This window comes from Sebastes fasciatus, chromosome 20 (genome assembly GCF_043250625.1).
Source record: "Sebastes fasciatus isolate fSebFas1 chromosome 20, fSebFas1.pri, whole genome shotgun sequence".
NCBI classification, from domain to species: domain Eukaryota; kingdom Metazoa; phylum Chordata; class Actinopteri; order Perciformes; family Sebastidae; genus Sebastes; species Sebastes fasciatus.
Genome location: NC_133814.1, coordinates 18,396,220 through 18,412,166, shown reverse-complemented (window position 1 = coordinate 18,412,166; position 15,947 = coordinate 18,396,220). Strand labels below are relative to the sequence as shown.

The following is a 15,947-nucleotide window of genomic DNA, read 5'->3' as shown; positions in this document are numbered from 1 at the left end:
TCTCTGCTATCAGGACACAAACAGTTTGCGAAAAAACTTGAAAAAGGAAACAATCAGGCGGCGACGACAAGACTCATTTAGTGGATAAAGTTGTCAAACAATGTGAAAGTGACCTCCGCGGCGTCTGCTCGAGGATTTATTTATTTGTTGTTGGTTTACAAACGGAGGCTACGGAGACAATTTAAAGCAGAGAATCCTTTTGCATTTATATTCCTTGCGTTTGAGCTGTTTCCTTGCTTGATTATATCCCATTGGTATTCACTTTACCATTGCCAGGTCATCACCACTTTACGTCTGCTGGAGACAAGTGCAGCGAGGGTGATTCTCAGGGTGATTCAATGTCTGGTACAGTCCCTGAAAGCGGAACTCATTTCCAGGCCGAGCTACCCCGGAGTCCCAGCAGGGAGACATGAAGCAATCTCAGGCCCGTGATGCCCTCCCACAGTACCCGCTGCCCTTTCACTCCCACATCCTTCCCTTTTATCGGGAATCTATTTTCCCTCTCCCCCCCCTGTAAGGTAACTCCATCTGAAAATTTTACATCTCCCATCTCCCCGCTCTCTCCGGTTTCCTCTTCCCATGATGGATGAGCTCCACACTCTGGGGTGTCTCAGCCTGTCCATCATGCCCCGCGATTAGGAATTAAAAATTGCAGACGTTTCACAATAGCCACCCCCATTTTTTCTCCGACTCCCCCCTCCGCACACAACCCCGCCTCTCATCCAACCACACCTGCCACACCATCACCAAAAACCCTCACCGCCACCATCAAACACCACATCCAGCCTATAACACACGATCCCCAACTCAGATGCACCAAACACCTACATTCATCTAAGTGGGAAAAAAAACATAATTTATTTTGTACTTCCCAGATAATTTACTTTTTTTTCTTTCCTTTCTACAGGAATTCTCCATTTCCCTATAAAATGAAAATTCATCTAGAATTACATCTTATGTCATCATTATGTTTATTAAGCGTGGATGATGTATATGAACAGCGCTGGCTTGCCGCTGAGTGCTTAATGATGCATAAGATTAAGCCGAGGCTCTCAGCTGCGCTGTGACTCCCCTCTGGTACCCATACTGCCGAGGCATGCTGGGAGTACAAGCTCCAAACGGCCATCAGGTGAAAGGAACTAACATCTCTCTTTTTGTCTGTGTGTGAGTGAGGCTGAATGTGGTGTGTACTTATGTTTTGTGCACGCCGCTGAATGGGAGTGTGTTTCCTCCTGAGCACATGTAAGAGCTGTAGAGGAATGGTATGCTATCAACGTGCTTTATAGTATCTGTCCACCTATATTAGAAATAACTTGCTTTTCGCCTGTGCTCGCTGTGCTGCGATCATGCTGTTTTCTCTATTTCATCCCTTTCTCCTCTCTGCCCCCTCTATCCATCCCTGGACCCCTTCTCTCTGTGTCCTTCCTCCCTTCATTTCTCTTCTCCCCGTCTCTCTGCCACACCGCTGTTTTGCCGCAGCAGTCTATGACAAAAACATTATCCTTCTGCTGCTAAACAATCCAATAAACCTCTCCACGGGGAGGAAGTTAACCTCTTGTCTGTTCGACTGATGCCTTCCAGACCACGTGACGGCTGCCACAGTAAATTCAAATCATTAGTCTCCTTGCCCCCCATCAGAGAAAAAAACTTCTATTAGTAATGGAGACCTCGTAAGAGACCTTCCGCGGAGAGCACTGCCTTCTCAATTCCCAGTGGAGAAATCTCGCGCAAAAAACTAATTCTACTTTTAATAATCTGTCATCAAGACCAGAGGCAGTCATAAATTATGTGGGGAGCATGTGCGAGAGCGAGCCACAAGAGGGAAATCAGGGTGGAAAATCAAAACCCAAGTTTGACAAACTTTCCCGAAGATAAATAATAACTTACAAACCGGATTAGTTGTTAAGTCACAGCTGAGCGCACAGTCAAGCCATTCCAATCAACCAATGCAGATGAAGAATTTATAGGTAGGGCTCATCATTTGTTTTCCCGACTCTCCTCCCTCTTTTTATATGCACCTTTTCTCATTCCTGTCTCCTTCAAGCTTATTATATTCAGGGCCTGTTGTCACACCCTGGGCTGGTTTTATTATTAACTCCTTGTGTGCCAGACCAAAAGGCATTTCTAAAGGTGACAGATTTTTTTGTGTGGAGGAAGGCCTAAAGATGACAGAAGAACGAATGCCTGGCTTGTGTCGAAAAGTAAATACAAGGGAACACTGGAGTCCCCTCACAAACTGCAGCTATATGGGGCCTCCGGACCTTAATTGACCACTAAAACAAAGGAAATCATCATGGGAGAGGTATGTTGAAGGTAAAAAGACGCGTTTGAAACATGACCAAGGTGCTTTGAGGGAAAAGGCTATCAGCCGCAAGGGTCTGCTCTTTTGTTCCTGTGTCAATATCTCTGTAAACTATCGACATGCATCATAATCGTTCCCTTCTATCAAGTGCAGACTAAAGAACAATCTCCATTAGGTGACAGCGCCCCGGCAGGTTGATAAATGCTCCCTGACGAAAGGGAAGGAATTGCGTAAAATAAAGAGGCATGTTCCAACAAGTCTTGTCAAAATGGTATTGATTTAATCATCTGCAGAAATACACATTCTTGGTTAGTGTAGCGTGCAGCAGAGATGGCAGCCGCAGCAGAAGCTGGGATACGCTTTACAGTTGTTGACGCGGAGACGCTCTCCCTCATTGGCTTTGCAGGTGATGAAACACACGCTGAGCTGCGCTCTAATTTTTTTTCCCCCCCATCTCTCTCTCCCTGTTTCCCTCTTCAATCAGATGTTATTCTAAGAAAGTGTCTGAAAATCTGCTTTTCTATTTTTATTTAGGGCCAACGAATATAACTTAATGCGAGTGGGCGAGTCTATATGTAACGCGCCGCTGTGGCCAGCCTTCTCCTTGGCCTCTCAGCAGAGTGCAGAGGCGATAGATAACAATAGCCCTCCATCATCTAGACACACCAATGGTATTCTAGTGGCTGGAGTGAGCTGGCCAGAGGTCTGGGAGTGTTTATTTAACATCGGGGTGTTGCAGAGAGTGTCTCACCTTGGGACAAATGGATCCCCTCTCTTTCCTCCTTTGGCAGCCTCAGAGTAAACACCATGGCAGAAAACTGGAGGTCTCATTGCTCTGAAGTACAAGTTCATCAGGCAGGTGGGTGGGTTCATCATTGGAGGCTCACCGCAGGATGGAGCACCTATAAAACATAACAAAACATGTCTGTATAAATACCCATGTTGCTCATGAACCAGGACAACAAACTGCTACCTCTTGTGACAGAGTCAAATGAAAATCTAGTCGCTGTGGCAGTGGCAGCAAAAAGCAGTTGTTTTTCCTACAATTGTAATCATTTAGAAGGTTAAAGGAGGCATTATTATCTCTGCACAGCCCATCTGAGCAGTGATGAGGTGAACACAAATAATGTGCGTCCCCAACAGAGGGAAGATGTGTGGCTGCGGCCGCTGGGGGTTGGAGACAATCCCACAGTGACCTGACCTTGACACGTCTGAGTGAAATGGTGGCGGAGGCTAATACCTCATCATATTGAGTTTGACTTTGAGCTCACTGTGGTTGGCGCCATAAAACAAAGGATAACAGTGTGGACAAACAGTCGTAAACTATGGACAATTAACATGCACTACTACTATCAAATATAGTATGTGGTTTGCCTTATTATGTTTAGGAAATATAGAAACTGACCATCCGGACTGCTGCTACGTGCTTTCACAAGATATATAAAATATTCTAAAAATTACTCTAACTTGTGAATAATATGACATAGAATATAGTTAATACACCTAATAGACAATGTTGAATAGGACACACTTTTTATCCGCCAATAAAACCTCGAAGCCAATGGGATGGAATCATACATGACCGCATCATAAAATGTCTACATTACCAAAAAAAATGAAATGCCCACTTCTCTGAAACCGGGATATAACTCATCATATCAAGCCAAGACTGAAGCTTCAGACATTATTCAGTCCAGGAGGACAAGTGGAGAGGTGAGGGAGACACCACAGACCTTTATATATTACCTCCTGCTCCAAAGTAAGGACAAAGGGAATGAAGATGACTACCCTGTCACAGGAGAAAAACAGATGAACCAGACAGACCTGACTGAACTGTTCACTTACCGCAACCTGGGAGCTCACACAACACACTGCTGCAGCCTAACTAACATTTTTTTATATATATATTGTTGATCAATAGCCATTCTAGTGGAGAATGTTCAGCCATGCCTTATATCTGCTTACAAAGTATGCCAAAAATATATTGAGCAATCTTATTGTTTTTGTAGGTTATTGATATAGTGTTGTGAAAATGATTTAACAGACTGTTAAACTATAGATTATACAGATTCTATCTTTAGGGCTGTGTATTGGCAAGAATCTGGCGATGAGATACGTATCACGATGCAGGGGTTATGATTCAATATATTGCAAAGCAAAGCGATATACTGCGATTTTTTTAATCTAATTTTAGGAAAACTGTCATAATATAAAGAATACACCACCATATGCATAAAATCGGAGTAACAAAAGTTACCTTTTTATGCAATCAGAACAGTGAAATCTGCATTTGCATGAATCCTAGTCCCTGTAACATCATATGGTGCCTTTAAATGAAACTCGTGAGCTCGTGTTTACAACATGGGAAGTCATGTACATGTAGCTTGGCGTTCAAGTTGTTAAGTTGTGAGAACACCGCTGCTAAGCAACGGCGATATTAACGTTACTGTCGGCGTCTAGAAGCCACAGAGGCTAACAATTTAGCAAGCGGGTAAAATAATGCAGTAAATGCAAAGGTATAATGACAGAGGGAGAAGATGAGGCCGTTGGGAATACAAACATTTTCCTCAGACCCATTATAAAATTACGAAGAAAAACAATACACGACTAAAATTACAATATATTAACTTATAATGCACCGAAAAAATGTACTTCCATGGCCTCCACCATTTTTGAAAACGTCATAAACTCTGAGCTTTCAGAAATTTTCCACTTACAAGGTCGTGAACACCATAACAGAGGGGAATACGGTAAATACGACCCCATTTGAAGGCATCAATAGCACTACTTTGAGAGGACACAGTACACTGAGAGGGTGCATATCTTTGCAAATGAAATAAAGTATTGACTGAGTTAATCAGTGCATGTAAACTATTAATTAAAAATCTATAGTGTTTTTTAGAATCAATACAGTATCACAAAATGTAATATCGCAATATTCTATATTTTCGATATTTTCTTACAACCCTAATCATCTTTATGATAATTCTAGGTTAGCATTCAGAAATAAAAATAAACAAAAAATAAATAAATAAATAAAATTCAGCCAGTATTTGGCTTGAAGTTAGCACGTTAGTTGCATTTCCTCTTCAGTTCAGTTAGCATCATAGTGTGAACTGTATTCTGAACTACTGTCGTACTGACAAGATGTGAAGATTTTCAATAGTCGATCCAAATAATTTGCTCCGTTTGATCGTTGTACGACATGAAGTGAATGAACTGCATCATCAGACATATTTGCTGCTTGGTTAACCAAATAGAGGCCTGTTTTGTCCACAATTTTCCCTGTCAAGCTTGTCATTGTTGGTGCCATTTCTCAGGTCACAGAGCAAGAGACGCAAAAAAAAATGAACAAGAAAACACAAATATCAGCTATGACAGGTAAAGTACATCATTTATGACTTGCGCCAGCCTCAAAATGAGCTAATACTCACATCGAATGGACATTAGATGAATGCATCATCTCCAGTCCTCTAACAGTTAAGGCAATCTTCATCTTTACGTCGATAATGAAGATGTGTGTGATATCAACTAGTCGGGGTAATTAATAGGAATGTCAGCGACATTGTATTAATAGCATCATGCATAGCATCAATTTAGCGTAAATTGTCGTTTTGACAAGCCATTTTAATTAAAACTATCACAAGAATTAAAGGACCGTGGTCGTCATTTTGGGAGACTATCAAATAATGTTACCATCTGGTATTTTTTGCATGTCTTCTCCCCGCTAATTATAAGTGATACTCAAAAGGTTAGAGGCACTTTGGCAGATGCAGTGATCACCACCATACTGTCCCTGCAATAACCCACAGGTCGTTACACTATACATAGAGAAGATATGATAGCCTGCTGTTCTATTATGATGGACGATAATTATGAATGACCAGATCTATGAATACCTTAAGAGAACCACATTCTATCTTCACATTATTTTTCATATTTTATTTCTTCTCAAACCTACAAGGTCATGTGATACAAGTGCTCAAACCAGAGTGCACTTCAGTCTTCAGTGAGCGGTGATCTAGCCCAGGAATCAATCTTCCTGACCACTCTCAGAGCCCAGGAGTGAGCTCAATATGGGGCTCAATTCCTGTGGGCTGCTCCGGGGATGAATTGAAATAGCACTCCTGTACAGTAGTCGCACAGACAGACAGTCTTTACAGGAAACGTTGCTTTTTATTCATTCAAATGCAGCAACTGTGCTTTGACAGAGGGAGAGAGAGGGAGAGAGAAAGAGAGAGAGAGCTCTGCATGTCAGTGGGATTTCACAATTCTGCAGAGGTCACCTTCATGACTGAAGAGGATAACGCTGCTTATCAATATTACACCTTATCAACTGTTGTAAGGTATAATATTCTAATTGTAATAATGTAATATTGCTCTACAATTAGAGATATTTGCGTATTTTGAGTGAGAAAAAGAATGACTTTATCACATCCATGATGATGATGATGATGCAGTGCCTATCGCTCCATGGTACAGTAGTGACCAAATTACTAGGGATGCCAAACCAAACCATAAAAAAAACGAACCGTTCAATGACGTACAAACTGAACCGTGGGGTCGTTGAACCGTTGCACCACTATTAAATACAGAACCATCTAATTATTTGATGAGGTGTCAGAGACATAGAAGAGGCAATTATCTGAACACAGGCCTACTTGACCAGTAAGTAGCCTGCCTTATTTCTTTAAAAGATCAGTGTTATGGCTTCATATAATATAGAAATATCATTCATTACTATTAATCAATCAATCTATTTATATATTTTGGAAGTCAAACACATTGGAAATGGTTATTCTTCTCCCTAATCTGTAAAACAAACCGAAACTGTGACCCAAAAAACATAATAAAAACCGAAACCATGGGCTTGTTGACCCGTTGCACCACTACAAATGGTAATTACAATAGTACTTTTCTGACACGGATTGAATAAGTTTCCATATTTACATATACAGTATAGTGCTGCTAATGCTGGAGAGGCAAAACCCCATAAACACAAAACTGAAAAAGTGAAATAGGCATAATCACAGTTACATAGAATCCTGGTCAGAACAAAACAGTTAGGGCATATATACACCCAAGTTGTATTTCTTGAACTGTAGTTTTGCAAAGTATATCTCACTAGATTTACAGATGTTTTAGTGGTAATAGTAACAGATATGGTGGTATGGTATATATTCGGCCATAATGTGCCCATCTGATGCTGATTTACTACAATCAGGTCTGATGATCACAGCGCTTCTCAAACGTAGCACAAAGCTGGCCTCCTTCTGCTAAGTGTAAGGACTGTAGCCTATAATGCAATGCAAATTAACATATTGTGTCATCTGGAGGCTCTTTAAATAGTCAGTAGTTTCTGTTCCTTGGTTGGCAGTATTGCTGTTGTTGAGATGATTGTGTTTTGTGGCGATTGAAAGGGAAGAATAGTTTGTCAGACAAGAAGGCAGAAAAAGTTTTGAAAGACACTAGGTCACTTGTGTTTTAAGATATTAAAAGGTAAGAGCAGCAACTACATAAATAAACATATAGCCAATATGATTTGCCATTAACTGTAATAGATTTTACCAATCATATTTGAAAAGTGATATGTTGAAACTTGAACCTCCTTACAATTAAAATAGCATTAGTAGGGGTGGAAATCACAAGAAGGCCCCATGATAAGATATTACTAAAGAAACAGTTGGACTTATACTTAAGTCACGATACGATCTTATTGCGATTTTAAACATTTTGCGATATGCTGAGTATTGCGATAAGATATATTGCGATTTATTACCTTTTTGCAACTGTAAATTATACAGTTTGTAAACATCTGTTTTATCTAATAAGGTACAGTTTTCACTCTGTTCATCTCAGAGTTTTTAATTCACATATCTTGAGATCAGAGGTCAAGGGACCCCTTTGAAAATGGCCATGGCAGTTTTTCCTCGCCAAAATTGACTAACTTTTGAGCATTATTTAGCATTCTTCCCGACATGGTTGGTACCTTGGGTTTTCTAGTTTCATATGATACTTTCACTCTAGCTTTAAGACTGAGCCCACTACAACCTCCGGAAGACAAAATAGCGACCAGATTGTTAAGAGGTTAATAGTTTATATAATAAAAGATCGATACTTGACGTCTGGGTATCAATACGTCTAGGGCTTTTATTGTGAAAGGTAATAACGAAAGGAGTGGATCAGGTATGTGCTGCCTTTGTCGAGGTTGAAAGGAGTAATAAAAGTTTGCCGCCCTGGTTCAGACTACGGAGCCTCCGTGTTGTCGTTTCATAAATATAGGCGCAACTCAACCCGTTCACAACGTGATTGGTTGATGCCTTTATTTGCGGTGCAAAAGCTCAGAAAAATCAACCTTGTTCTGAAAAAAAATTACGTTGCTTTTTCGCCGCGTAGTATTCACGTTCTTTGTGAAAGTACTCATGACAAACAACAGTTCGAAAAATATACTGACGTGCAAATTTATCGCACACAAAAAAACACCCCTGGTGTGTAAGGGCCTTAAGAAATGAAAACTCATATTTCACCAGTTCTGAAGTACTTCATTGATGTAAACTGTTTTACTGTATTATAGGGATCTGTCAAATTGTGTTATGGAAAGCTAAATCAGTGAGTGTGTGAGCAATAGATGAGTCAGGTGAGAGAGTGATGGGGTGAGTAAATGAATGAGTGTAGCGAGTAATTGCAGCAAATGAGAGAGTGAGCAGCCTGACCTCTTTGCTGACTTGTGTTTTCAGTCACTCTTCCTGGTTACTATGCGTCATGCTTTGTTTCATCTGACGTGCAATTATTTTTCCCATTAAATACACAACATGTATTTCACTTAGTTTTTTTTTTTTTCAGAATGAAATTTCAATCAGAGGCCATTACACTCTTCAGACAGAGAAAGTTTAGAAAAATAACAAGACGCAATGGAAAAGAAAATAATGCTCTGTCAACGGAGATGGAAAACACAAAAATAATCATTTGCGCGAAGCAGGTGATGCATATGTTAAAGTGTCAAGAAGCAGCGGAGAAATGAATAGCTTTCTGCCATAAGCATTCTCTGATAAATATGATTACATTTGCATACTTCATTTTACTCTTGATCTGCTGTCTCGGTGATTCTCGTGATTCTCGTGCGCCTGGTTCCAAAAGGAAAAGTAATTTACATTACTGCTCAAACATGAAACAAGTATTTCGGGTCTCATTAGGGATTTTCCCTGCTGCTCGTAACGTCGACGGCACAATACAGCAAACATATGTCAGCTAGGATGATTGTGCATCAGGAGGAAAGGAAATGGTTAAGTTAACTTGTTTAATTACCTAGACTATTTCTGCAATGTAAACACGGCAATGTGAATAATGTGTAAATCAATGATTTGAGGAGATGGTTGTGGGCTGGGTGGTGGATGGGTCTTCCAGGAAGTGTTTTGTGCCTCATTAACTTATCAATAAGGCCATCTGACATTGTCCTCTATTTGCCCTGATGAGGAAAGCTGTCCATTCCAGTGTAATGGCCCTGCGTTTGTCCGACATCTTGACGTGTGGCTAAAGAATCTGCACATAACCTTGATAAAGCGGCTCACATTCACATTTACTAATGCGTTATTGTTTACTGTAATTTTGGTGAAAGTTAGAAGCTAGAAACTGTAGATCTCACTGTGGTTTTCCATCACGTTAAGCTACTTTATCAAGGTGTTGCTCTTGTCGTGTTTATGCCATAGGTCACTGAACATATGCGTGCCCTCTGGTCTGAGTATATGCTATTTATGTGGCCGGAGACATGCGGTGATTGAGTTACCTTTTTATCCAATCCAGTAATGGACCTCAATAGTACACTGCATCTTGGGAAAGTGAGCTCTACAGCATCCCCAAGTGCTCTGATAAATGTTGCTTTCATATTAAACAAGACCTTTTATCTCTATAAACGCCCGTTACAAAAAATGGAAAATCTCTTGGTTTCTTGTTATTATGTACTGTCAATTAACGGCTCTTTAGAAAATATAAATTAAAAGATTAGGAACGTGCTCCTGTTTAGAATATCTGTAAGGATTGCACTTCAACATTGTTAACGTTTCATGTCTTTGTCATGGATTGGAATCGACACACACATATATTCACGGTCTTCGTATGGTGATTCTCTGGGCGACGATATTTGCACTTTTCCCCCGCTGTTTTCCAGTTCAGGATTCCAATTAACCTGTGCAAAGCGTGACGCCAATCACAGGACGCCGTATCGACAACGGGCATGAAAAGAATAATGCTGTTAGGATGATGTAGCTTACTGTGGGGGACTCCTCCCTCACTGGTGACAGAGAAGTTTGCTCCAGTCATTTATCAAGTCCTCTCTGGCCACCAAGGGGCTGGCGAGTCCCAGGGCCGCCTCCTGCTTGGGGGGCCAGCGTGCAATATGTGCATTTTAGGCCTCTGGTGGGCTGGCAAAAACTGCTGATGTGCTCACTGCTGCTAAGTTTGATGGATTTGTTGTTGTCATTTGCTTTGGTTCTGTTCCCCGCAACAAAACAAAGGGAATCATTAACTCTTTTGTGCTGCATGGGACTTTTATGGGTTAGGGATAATGCAAAACGAGATGGGGTACAGATGGGGTCAGCTGGAGCGTTCTGTTGCTGGAGCCTTCCAGAATGGGGCGTTCAACATGCATGGATGATCCTGCATAGAGAGCTGATTACAGAATGATTTAGTGACCACTGATATCCCCTTTCTTTCTCAAGCTCCCATCATCGGGCTCATTTCAGCCGCAAGAGTGCAACTGGCAGTGCTCACCACTTATATTTATAGCCAGTTGCTGTTTAGCACCTCGTGCGATGTTCTGGCCAGGCTCAAGACTGAGCCATTACAGTGCATCACCGTTAGAGGCTTGCAGTGTTTACTGATGCAGGCTTGGCAGAGGACTCCTGCGCCATTTGAGGCTGCTGCTATGACTGTAAAGCTAAGTGCGGCCAACTTAAAAAGTCAACACTGATTTAACTTACAAAACAGAGATTATGTAAAGATATTGAAATTAGAGCGGAAATCAACCAGTTAGTTGAGCAACAAAAAATGAATCTAATATTCTGATATTCGTAATTTTTAATGGAAAAATGCCAAATATTCAGTTCCAACTTTTCATAGGAGAGTATTTGTAGTTTTTCCACCACTATATTATATTATATATTACTATAAGTTAATCAAGGCTCAACAATAAGAATTGCCCGCTTGCCCGGGGCAAGTAAAATGCCAAGTCGGGCTAGTAAATCCAGCAACTCACGTCGCCAATCTGCCAAGTGGTAAAAATAGAATTAAACACATTTTTTTCTGGAGCTGATGATGGAAGTAGCTAACAAATAGTTAAAGAGTCTCTGCTGAGAGTTGCACATGAGCAGTACCGATCAGGCACTCACGAAAAAATGGCAGCGGATAAAGACAAAGTTTACGAGCTGAAGTACAAGCGAGCATTTCAATTATCCTTGAAACAGGAGTTTAGTTGGGTGGCGTTAGAGGATATGGGCAGAACTCCAGATTAATTTACTTAAATAAGGATTAAACATGACAATTAACTTTGTTATTTGTTATTTGGTAACCGCCAATAAATTAAAAAAATTGTTTAGGGGCAAGTACAGATATACTTCAGGCAAGTAAGCTCCTGATCCCTGAAAAAACTTTAAACCTGTATATCATTGTAAACTGAAATAGTTGAGTTTTAGATTCTTGTTTGGACAAAACAAGACAACAATCTGAAGAGGTCATCTTGGGCTCTGAGAAAATATGATGGCCATTTTATCCTATTTTCTGACATTTCATAGACTACACGATTAATCAATTAATTGGGAAAATATTCGGCAGATTAATTAATAATGAAAGTAATCATTTTCCTTTTAGTTGCTAATTTAAATGCTGAGTTATTTTGTGATGCACGGTTTTTATTTGCTTTTCCCATATAAGTAGATAAGATCCTGGGAAGACTGTACCAGACTGTGGTGAAGACATGTACAGTATTGATTTCAGATAGGCAAAATACTCTGACGGTAAGTTATATTTCTAAAAATGTCATTAAAATGTGTATTAACAACCCTATTAGGAAGTATTGTATATTATCTTAGAAAACATGCATTGAGTTTACAGTGAAAATATATCTAAACACACTGAATTCCTGACGTATCACCTTTAGAGAAAACAGATTCCATATAAGTTAAATGATTGTGGATAATTGTACTTGTCCAACTGTTTGTAAAATCGTAACGGATGAAGGGACACATTCGGTCGGAGGCAGGTAACCGTGCAGTTGCTAAACTTCAAGGTGAAGACTTACTTCCTCAAGGGAGAGTTGAAGATCAAGACAAATCCTCTTATTTTTCTCTGTCAAGTCATCACAGTCTGAGACGAAATACAAATTGAGATTGTAGCAAACGGCCTGCGACAGTCTGCCGTTGACTGCAAGGGTTACAGGAGGTGATTGAGTGTGTGTTTGACTGCTCGAGGCCGAGGGCTAACAGTACTGTTACACAGGCAAGGTCGTCTCGGAGAGAGAGTAGCCTCAGCACATAATCCCAGTGTTCCTGACTACTATGAACACAGGCCCGCCGCAAAATTTATTAACGTGGAGGAACATTACTTGGGGAATAAGATCATCAAGACAGATGGAAGTGTATGGTTTTGACCACGAAATGATCTACTGTATTTCAGTCACCTCTTGCTTTCAAATGCTCACTTTAGATAATCTTGCCTCCTAAAAACAGATCACTGAAACTTTAAACTTTGACCAGCGTTGAATCACGTTGCCTATTGAGGGGTCAGCAGTCATGATAATAATTCGATTTAGCTTAATGTCACATGAGCATCCGAGAGAAATGACTACGCCATACAGTAGCAATATGTTACCAATATTGACCAGAGGCTCAAGCCAACCTTGATATGTTCCCCTTACTCTCATCAATAACGCAAAAGAGGAAAGTTATTTCCCATATAAAACTAATCTTTCCTTTTTATTGTATTTTAATGAAACAGACTTGGTTCTAAGGCAGTAATTCATTCCATTTGTTATGTTTGGACAACTCATTAACATTATCATCTATTACCATTAGACGGAAATTTTAAGCTTCTTCTCCCTTGAGATGCGGTGCGTTTCTTCTCTTCAGTTTGCATTAAAACAAATGTGGACCTGCTGATGCATTAGATTAATGTGCTCACTCACTGCCTGCTACAAAAGCACCAGTCCAGCTTGAAAACTAGACCAAATTTCTGTCTTTTTGAGCCTCATCCACAAAAGAAAACACATATTTTTGCTTCTTTTCTTTTATGAAAAACTGACTGATTGTTTGTTTTATCCCGTCAAATAGAAAGTAACGCGTGCCTGTCAGTACAAGTTAATCTTTGCATTAAACGTAATGTCACCAAAACGCATAACAAAGCTATCTAGTGTCAGTAATTATTGAATGTAAACATGCCTCTCCTGGAAACACAGAGGAGCCTGTGTTCATACACACCACATTATGGAATTATTTGCCCAGAGATTAATTTGTCTGTTAATTTACTGACTAATATAATCATCCACACGTCAAGCATTAGCAGCACTGTTTTTGCCTGGCTTTGTGTAACATTTACTAAATCATAATGCTAATGAGTTATTCAGACTTCCAGATCAAATTCAAAGTTCCTAATTCTTGCTGAGTGTGCTGCAACAGATCAGGCCATTTGCTAATTACAAAGTTTGCTTTTTTCCCCTGAATAAATAATGTTGATTAATTAGCAATTCAAAATAAGTGAAGATGATCTATGTATTATATATCACTGTCACAGAAACTTACTGAAACGTTTCATTTACATTGCCTGAGTGCTTAACTACATGCATCCAAACTTTTTACAGATTTGATGGAGAATTAATAACATGTAAGGTGAAGGGTTTCACGTAAAAACCTGCCGGATAAAAATTATCAAGATGTTGGGAGTAATGAAAGCATCTAAACAGTATTCTATTTATATACCTATTGGCTTCTTAGCAATCATCATCATCTCTCAGGTGGATGTAACAGTATTTACACACCCGCTTTATGTGGATAAATAAATGCTGTTTAGCCATGTTAATATAAATAAATGTCTATGAAACTGCTTCACTTCATGCAGTGAAAGTGGGGTAAATAAACCATCACAAACTGATGGCCCCCAAAACGACCACAAATCGGTGAACACTTTTTCCGACAGTCTCCAAAAATATTGGATATTTTAAGCTTTGCAAAAAGTAGGATTTAAAGCAGGGCTGCTGTACCAGATTGCAATACATTGTACAGGATGTCTATTATTCTTGTGAATGAGTAAGTCAATATGTATTGTTTCTTATTTGGCCAGCTGGTTATCGTATCATCTTTGCATCATATCATCCTGACCAGAAATGTTTCATTTCGTGATGAATAACATGTCATATTCCTAGTGTGTTGCAGCCTTTTCTATACTGTAATAAAACAACTTAAAAAGTGCATATGCATACAGTTTATATCATGTACATACCTGAAGTTGGTAGAATCTTGTCAGGCAGGAGGCAGGTCCTCTATGGGCAGTTTGCATAGCAGCTCAATCCTCCCTGAAGCCACTTGTATTTGGCTGTCTTTCAAAACCTAAAACAAAAAAAAATACATTTTAGAATAGAATAGAAAGCTTAAATACAACGAGATTCACAGTTGCCACTTCTGGTCAGTGCTTTAAAACAAATACTTGACAAGACTAAACGAGGCAGATAAAACATATAACAGGTAAAACACACACACAGTTATGAAGCAAATAAAACAGGTAAAGTAGATGTAATAAATAAATATAAACAGAAGTGTTACACTAGAAGTATAAAATATAAAAATAGATGAAATGTAAACAGAGGTAATTGCACTTGTAAAATAGGTAGGGTAGATGTAATAAATAAAAAGTAAACAAAGGTAGTTGCACTTGAGGTGTATATTGCATCAAAGGATATATTGCACAGTCAAATGTATTTCACATTCACAGGTTTATATTACTCAAAATATAGCCTTGCATTGCTCATATGTGACACTTTCTGGAATTTCTAGCAATGTCTCCAAACATCTTTTACCTTGCACACAGCAGCTGGAACTCTCGCGATAATAAACCATCTGGCAGGTGAAGTTAATACATATTTTGCAGGTAGACAGTTCAGTTTTTATCTAGCTCAAACTAGGCTTCTGTTTTAAGACTACTATTAAAATATACACTGACCTTGTAACAAGATATTTACCCATTTATTTACCAAGAGAAACGTGCGCCACGTTGTGCGTAATTGACATTCGTTGTGTACGTGCGTAGCTGTAGTGGTGCTTTGCATTGATTGGCTAGCTGGAAGGCAGCTCGTCCAATCAGATTCTTTGTGGGCGGGACTTTCGTCTCCTCTCCACACCTGTCTGTCAAGGCCAATCACAACCAGTCAACAGACTGATAATAATGTGATGGATTATTAGTATAAGATGCCACACTGCTAGGTTGTTGGAAAGTACTTTTACTCAAGTACAATTTTGAGATACTTCTACTTTACTTGAGCATTATACTCATTTTTAACAGTCTCTTCTGCACTACATTCAGTTTTTTAATAGTTGTGTATCACAGCTGTTACCCTGCACTATATTCAGTTTTAACAGTTTTTCTTCATCTCCTTGTATTTTTATAT

General features: G+C 39.6%; 1 protein-coding gene across 1 annotated transcript in view; it reads right to left on the bottom strand.

Annotated features, from left to right (window-relative positions):
* LOC141758497 (cadherin-related family member 1a) overlaps positions 1-14,875 on the bottom strand; it is a 120,675-nt gene extending 105,800 nt beyond the window's left edge. The window contains exons 1-2 of the mRNA XM_074619991.1: positions 14,786-14,875; positions 3,054-3,204 (exon numbers count right to left, since the gene is read on the bottom strand). The gene's annotated coding sequence lies outside the window, so the exon portion shown is untranslated. The remainder of the gene's footprint in view (positions 1-3,053; positions 3,205-14,785) is intronic.
* Positions 14,876-15,947: the final 1,072 nt, after the last annotated feature.